Source organism: Rhipicephalus sanguineus, chromosome 3 (assembly GCF_013339695.2).
Source record: "Rhipicephalus sanguineus isolate Rsan-2018 chromosome 3, BIME_Rsan_1.4, whole genome shotgun sequence".
In the NCBI taxonomy this organism is placed as follows: Eukaryota; Metazoa; Arthropoda; class Arachnida; order Ixodida; family Ixodidae; genus Rhipicephalus; species Rhipicephalus sanguineus.
Window position 1 is genome coordinate 97,637,782 of NC_051178.1, and position 6,935 is coordinate 97,644,716.

Genomic DNA, 6,935 nt, shown 5'->3' on the forward strand with positions numbered 1-6,935 from the left:
CTGCTTCTCGCGTAGTGACGTGCTTGTGTGGTAATTTCCTGAGCACATACCATTACCAGGGAAGCACACCTTTGCGTTTCTTTACTCACATGACGTTGCTTTGAATGGGTGCATATCGAGTGTCAGTGTTTATTATGTGCTTCTGGAAGCCATCTTTGCGCCAATAAGTACCTTAGAAGTACTTATTTCTGGCCTAGTTGGTTTATCATATTGAGATATATCCTAGACGCATAAAACATCGCAAGAAGAACGAAGAAGCACAGGAAAAAACGTTCTTTCCATGGGCTTCTCAGTTCTTCTTGCGGTGTTTTGGGCGTCTAGAATATCCCTCATTATTGTGCTATACCTGCCACACACCAATAGAGATTGTGCAAGCTCTCATACATCAAGGTACAATGAACAATCAGCTACTCCTGTGAAGACACTGTTCACTTCGTGTCATACCGATTTCTAGGAACGAAAGATCAACCATGTTTTTTTTTGTCATCTATTCCTCTCTCTCTAGCCATATGCTCCATCGCTTCTACCTCAAGTAGTAGAAATAAACTAAAGCAAAAAATGAGTCTTGTGATGGTGAAAGTCCATGCGCGTCCACTTCACGCACCATGCCATCAGCGGCTGCGGCTGCCATTCTTACTCAGCGGTGCATGTTGACAAATGCAGTGGGTTTCGATCCGTGTTGATGCTCTATTGCGCATACCTTTTCAAGGACAGCATAATCAAGGCATGTTCACCTTTGAACCAAAGAAAAATACAGAGTTGCAGCACCTGCCGTCGCTCAGCGATCATGCAGCGGCGAGAATGTCGTACCCGGAAGGGAAAAAGAAACAAGACACAAAGAGTAATGGCAAATTTCATATAGATTAGGCTTCTTTTAAATTAGATATCGATTAAACTGTACATGGTAGGTTTCTGTATTCATCTTTTATCAAGCCCGCGTCGTGGATTATTATTCTCATTTTACGTTAGCCAGCGACGTGCACTGTGCGCGGCTCTTACGTAAAGCAAGACAACACTGGCGTGTAATTATTTATTGATTTAAAACCTCTTCCTTCCATTGCTATGAATTCCTGACCCAGCCTCGGCTACGAATACGCGGGAGGCTATAGTTCTAGGTTATCTGTGATTTCTTTCTCGGTAAGCGTATCCGCCTAGTTAGGTCATGATTTACTGAGGTATGCGATCGTTTCAGTTGCCATATTTTTATGCCGCTGCGAAGCAACAAATTATACATTTTTAAAGGGAACGAGAAACAACTATCCCATAGAGATATCATAGATGCGAATGTTATTCCTTGAGAATGCCTTGCGATGCGCAGGGATTATGGTGCGTTAAATTTTTTTTTCATCTGAGATAGAATCACAAAAGAGTCCTGTTCTGCCTTTATAGTCATTATATGGGCACTATCACATACACCGGAAAGTGAACAAAAAGCAAAGAAATATTTAAACTGGAAACATCCTTCGCTGTAGTACCGTCGCTTTTAACGCTGAACGTGTGACGCCGCAGTAGCGCGTTCAGCTGCCACTTGAGAACAGCACTGCTTTATAGCAGCAATTTTGATTGAGTGTACACATCTAGTTTGTTAGGAATGTCAGTGCAATTTACTATTGGCATATTATTCTTCAACCTTGAACACCCACTCGCTTTCTATAAATTAGGCGAGGTACGGCAAGAGCCATATCAACTTGACTTTCAAGGACAATGGTTCCCAGCCATCGATCTTTCGGAACCGCTTGTGAACTGGTGGAAGAGATGAGGGACCGATTTTAGTGTGAGTGAACACGTGTCGGTCTCATAACTTAAGAAACCATGTAGCGTTAAACAGATATCATTGGTCTCGCCCTGGCAAAAAAAAATGGTCAAAATGAAGTGTCACGCCAATTCGATATCAAGAGTTAGTAAATAAGCTTTACGGTCTGCAGCCTCATTCAACCTGTTTCTAGCTAGGTTTTCTATTCAAATATGCAAGACAGTAAAATGCTTGCTCGTGGGCCATTGCCGTAGAAAACTGCAACAAAAGCTTTACAGTCTTCTCATGGACGAGGGGAAACGTAAGTCAGACTGCAATGCAAACCTGCAATGAGGTGAAGCACACCAAAGTTCAGAAGGGGCCGCAATCACGATACATAGTGTGCCTCCGCCCTCCCTCCAAAAAAATAAATAAAACGCGTTTTGTATTTCGAGTATGGGTTTTGTGGACTTCCAAAAATATCTTCACTGACCTCGCGAGTCCCCGAGCTTCCATTTGAGAACCACTGATTAAAGGCAATTGTACAGGACTATTCCTTATTGGAAATCTGGCTAGCAAGAGTTTCACTGACAGCAGTCACAACGAATTTCAAAAGCCGCACTGGAACAACCCGTGTGACCAAAGAAACGACCCTATTCGCCAAAAAAAAGAACGGTGAATTCTCTGTATATTAGATATGATGTTGTGCATAACAAGGAGAGGCCCATTGCTGCCCTTGTACTACTGAGAACAACTGCTCTAGAAACAGCCCGTGCAATTCTCGTTTGTTGTTGTGACTGGACATGTGAATGTCCAGTCATGTGCCAATGTTGTATTGCTTTATGGTTACTGACAACTTCACGATGCAAATTATTATGGAAGAGAAGAGGAGTACCCGGAGCCACACGTTGGGAGAAATGCCTCCTTAAACACATTTATAATAATAAAAAAATGTTTTGTTCACCAAATAAGTGCGCCTTGAAGTTAGGTATTGGAATAATGCTTCTCAATATTTTCCTAAAACGTTCAGAAAAAGGCACTGACTGCATATACACCAAAATGCATGTTTAGAAAGCCTTCGTTCCTTGTGTATTTTTAACCATCAAAAGGCTGATGCTCTACAAACAAAAAGTCACCACTTATGATATACTGCAAATGTCCTCTACCTCGCAATATGAATAATTAACATGGTAACGTTAAAGAAATATCTCCTCCTGCTAAGAATATACACCTCTCTGTTTCCTTTGGAGCAGAACTGCAAATGTCACTTGCTTATAGTGCGTCCACTCATAAGCGCATGTCATGTGGAAGCCGTGCGAGCGTCGGGCGCAAAGACGCACCAACGTACGTGCACACAGGTGCCAGCATGCTAGGCGCCGTATAGCTGGGCTTACGGCGCGTGCTGTGTTCCACGCCGCGAGAGGCAAGCAAGTCCACTCATCAATGCCACCGACGTCGTGCGAGAGGGGAAACATCCTTCCAAGCCAAGGGGGAGAAAAACATCTGACTCCCCGAAACGCGTATTACCACTCACGGATCGAACAGAAGTTAGAACATCCCCCCTCAGAGGAGGCCGAATATGCGGACGTTCACGTTATTAGCAGCCACCTCAGCTTCTTAGGCGCCCGCCATTAGCAGCCTTAGGAGAATTTTCGTGCATTAAAAGCGACCTGGCCACCTTGCTTCACTTCCGTTGCCCATCTGAAGGAAGGCCTATACCCAAGGGAGAAACGGCTACAAACCACACTGCCAGAAGACAACAAGCAAATACAAACAACACTGCTAATTCAGAATGCCACCACCTCGTCTTCAGTGCCAGTGCTCTTGCCCATTATCTCTTCATGGTGTACATTCTCTGCATCACTTCCTCTCTCTATCAGGAAGCACCCGCGCCGTGCGAGAGGCTGTCAGTCGCTTTGGCGGCCATAAATATTACCACAAACCATCGATGCGCCCGAGTTCCTCGTCCCCTCTGGCTCCCAGCCTGGCAACCCACGTACGCCGGGGCAAACGTAGCCACTCTTGCCGTTTATCTCTCTCCCAGCCTCCTATTATTGAATTCCACTTATTCTGCTGCAATGAAAAAGGAGGGAACGCAGTCACTCCTGGGCTTTTCGACAAAAGGGGCGACGGGAGGGAGCAGGAGTATAAATGGAGACCATGACGCCCCATGAACGCCGCCTCTACGAATGAATCTCGTCCTCCCCGCCCCAGAAACTCTAGAACTCTACCCCAGCCTTACTACTCGCCGACTTCCTTCCGATGCTACCGCGGGATTAGCTGCTTGTAACATAAAGGGGAAAGGCAGCGCCCGTGATGTCTCCCAGGAGCATTCTCTTTCTCTTTCTACCTCCTTCTATCATCTGTCCCGTGCCCGTGCGGCAGCACTTGTATTGATCTATTGCAATAGACGAAACACGAGACAAGTTTCGGTATGGCTCGTGTACCTACACGAGGGACATTGCATGCACAGGGAGGCTTAGAGGGCAGATGATCTCTGACGACATAGTAAGTTGGGCGCATGAAACTCACGGTTATAGAGTCGCACACGCGCACACGGTATGTTCCCGCGGGGAGTGGCATGGCACCAGCCTCCGCTTACTCATCCCGCACATCATACGGGAGCCGAAAGACGCGGTTCACAACGCAGACAGGGACATGAATTAGCAAACAAAAAAGAAAGAGAAAAGCCCGCGAACGGAACAAACGGGAGCAAAACAAAAAGAATGCAGGCACATTGGCTAGCCCCCAACCACGTCCTGTTTATCGAGGGCACTCGCATTCGTCAGCCAATTTCCCGCAAGGTAGTGGAGTGGGTAGGGCATGGGAAAGCATACACTGTGGGTGTCCGCGCGTCTGTGTGTGTGCCTTGCTGCGGGTTCTGGTGCCCCCACGGCTGACTTCGGTGCGAAATAAGACAAACAGTCAGAATTGCAGAAAACTGTGATCGGCTGGGAGTGCAACCATTTGAAGCCCCAGTGCAAGTCATTTAGAGGCCCACCTCGGTGCAGGAGTCCAAATTAGTTTTGTTTTTCCACCTTTTTTTGCGTCGATGAAAACGTTCGCCTCGAGAAAAACAAGGTTAATATTTGAAGAGTGCGCTGAACATTCTAGATAAAAATCTTTGGAGTTCTCCATGGTTCTGATTAGGCATCGGCTATATATGTATATATATATATATATATATATATATATATATATATATATATATATATATATATATATATATATATATATATATATATATATGTAAATATATATATATATGTATATATGTATATGTGTGTGTGTGTGTGTCTGTGTGTATGTGGTCGGAAGAATTTCTGTGCACTACATAAACCAAAAATATCGTTGCCCCTCATCCAGTCTATGCGAGTATTATCTAAACAATATTTCGCATTCGTGGGTGATATTTCCATCGCTGTATATTATGCGCTGAACGGAAATGCACCCAGAGTTCAGCTCGATAAATATAAGAAAACAAAAACAACGTACGTTATATCCACACAGAAGTAACAACAACAAAAAAGAAGCCCGCCGATAGAATGGTGGCTGCTGTACCGCGCATCTGTTTAGCATAAATCGTTAAACACCGGTGGCAATAAATAAACAAACGTATTCCGTCTTTCCGTTGTGCGTGTTATTTGAGTGGTGCGGAAGTCGTTTGTTTTGATAATCACAGAATATATTTAATCCTCATATACTGCAAGAGAGAGCGCGGAAAATTAATCGTACCGCGCCCCGTAAACAATCATTAAGCTATCACGTGTTTAAATTATTCATGGACATTGACGGTTGTGCGAGATATGAAAGACCGGAGGATTTAAGCACACGAGGTATATCGATAGCTCAGCAACTGTCATAACCAAAACAATCAAATCGATTGAGCCTGTCACGAACCGCGCTAATAAAAACAACTTCTCGAAGTTCATTATCGCACTACTGTGCACCTGGTTTTGAGGGGAGGCGCTTCATCGATTGAGGTAATGATAGCCATTGCATAAATGGTCACGGTTTTGCTGAAGGCATCGGGCAACCGGAAAAAATTGATCACTGGGTAAATTCACTTGCTCGTTATCGAATAACCGCAGGCTAGTGCCGCTGAAAGCTAGCGGTAAGATGGGGACTGGACATTTTTCGAGCGGCTTCACTCAAATGACGCTATAGAAAAGGCTATGGAATGTGTGTTATTATATTAAGCTAATATATTAAAGAAGATAAACCTAGCACGAGAGAACACTTTGCGCGGTGTGTATAGTATCGATGAAGTATCGATGAAGTCTCGGCGGCAACCTTCCGTGACGTCGTTTATTCACACTGCTTGATGAAACGTATATAATAATTTTTTTTACCTGAATAAAATGAACTACAGTGCATTATTGCATAATTGCAATTTATACAGAAAAAGCAGACATTAGACTACAGCGAGCCATTACGACATCTACTGCACTTCGATGACATAAGCATAAGAAAGGACATCGAAAGCTGTACGACTTTACACTGACGTCTATATTGGTTAGGCTAATTATTCGCGTAAAATTACAAGCAAGGAAGCTTTTTGGATTTGTTTTGTATTGCACAGAATACATTATTATGAAAGGGAAACCACGGTCGCGTGGCAAATATACTCGTACTTCACGTGCGGCGCGGGGCAGTGGCGAAATGTAAAAATAAAGGGGAAAGGGAAGCCGTTCCTGATACTGCCGGCACCTCTTCTTGTAGTTTTCCTTTTTCTTGAGAATCACTTTACGTTGCTGCGATAGCTAAAATCCGAAGATGTGACAGCAACAATCGAAGCATCGAAATCAATATCGAAAACAATCCTTGTTTCCTGAAGTGCCCCCCCCCCTCTCCACACAAAAAAGACGGATATCAAAAAGAAAGCATAAAATATTGACAAAAAACGAAACTAAACACATGTGCGCTACGAGGTTATCTATCACGCGCTCACGTGTTCCCTTACATAAAAATGACTGCTGTAGTGTTCAGCAGTATTCCGCGCTATAGGCGATGCGCAAAGCGCCCACGACGCCATCTGCCGCCACGGCTCGGAAGCGCTGATGGGTCCCGGTGAGCAGTGTTCCCGCGAGCGTCTGCGCGAGTGCACAGATGGATGTGTTTTCATCGTGATTTAACGACTCTGTCGGGTCTCAGCGATGTCGAAAAATAACTGCTGCGTTGTCGGCTGCTCAACACACAGAAA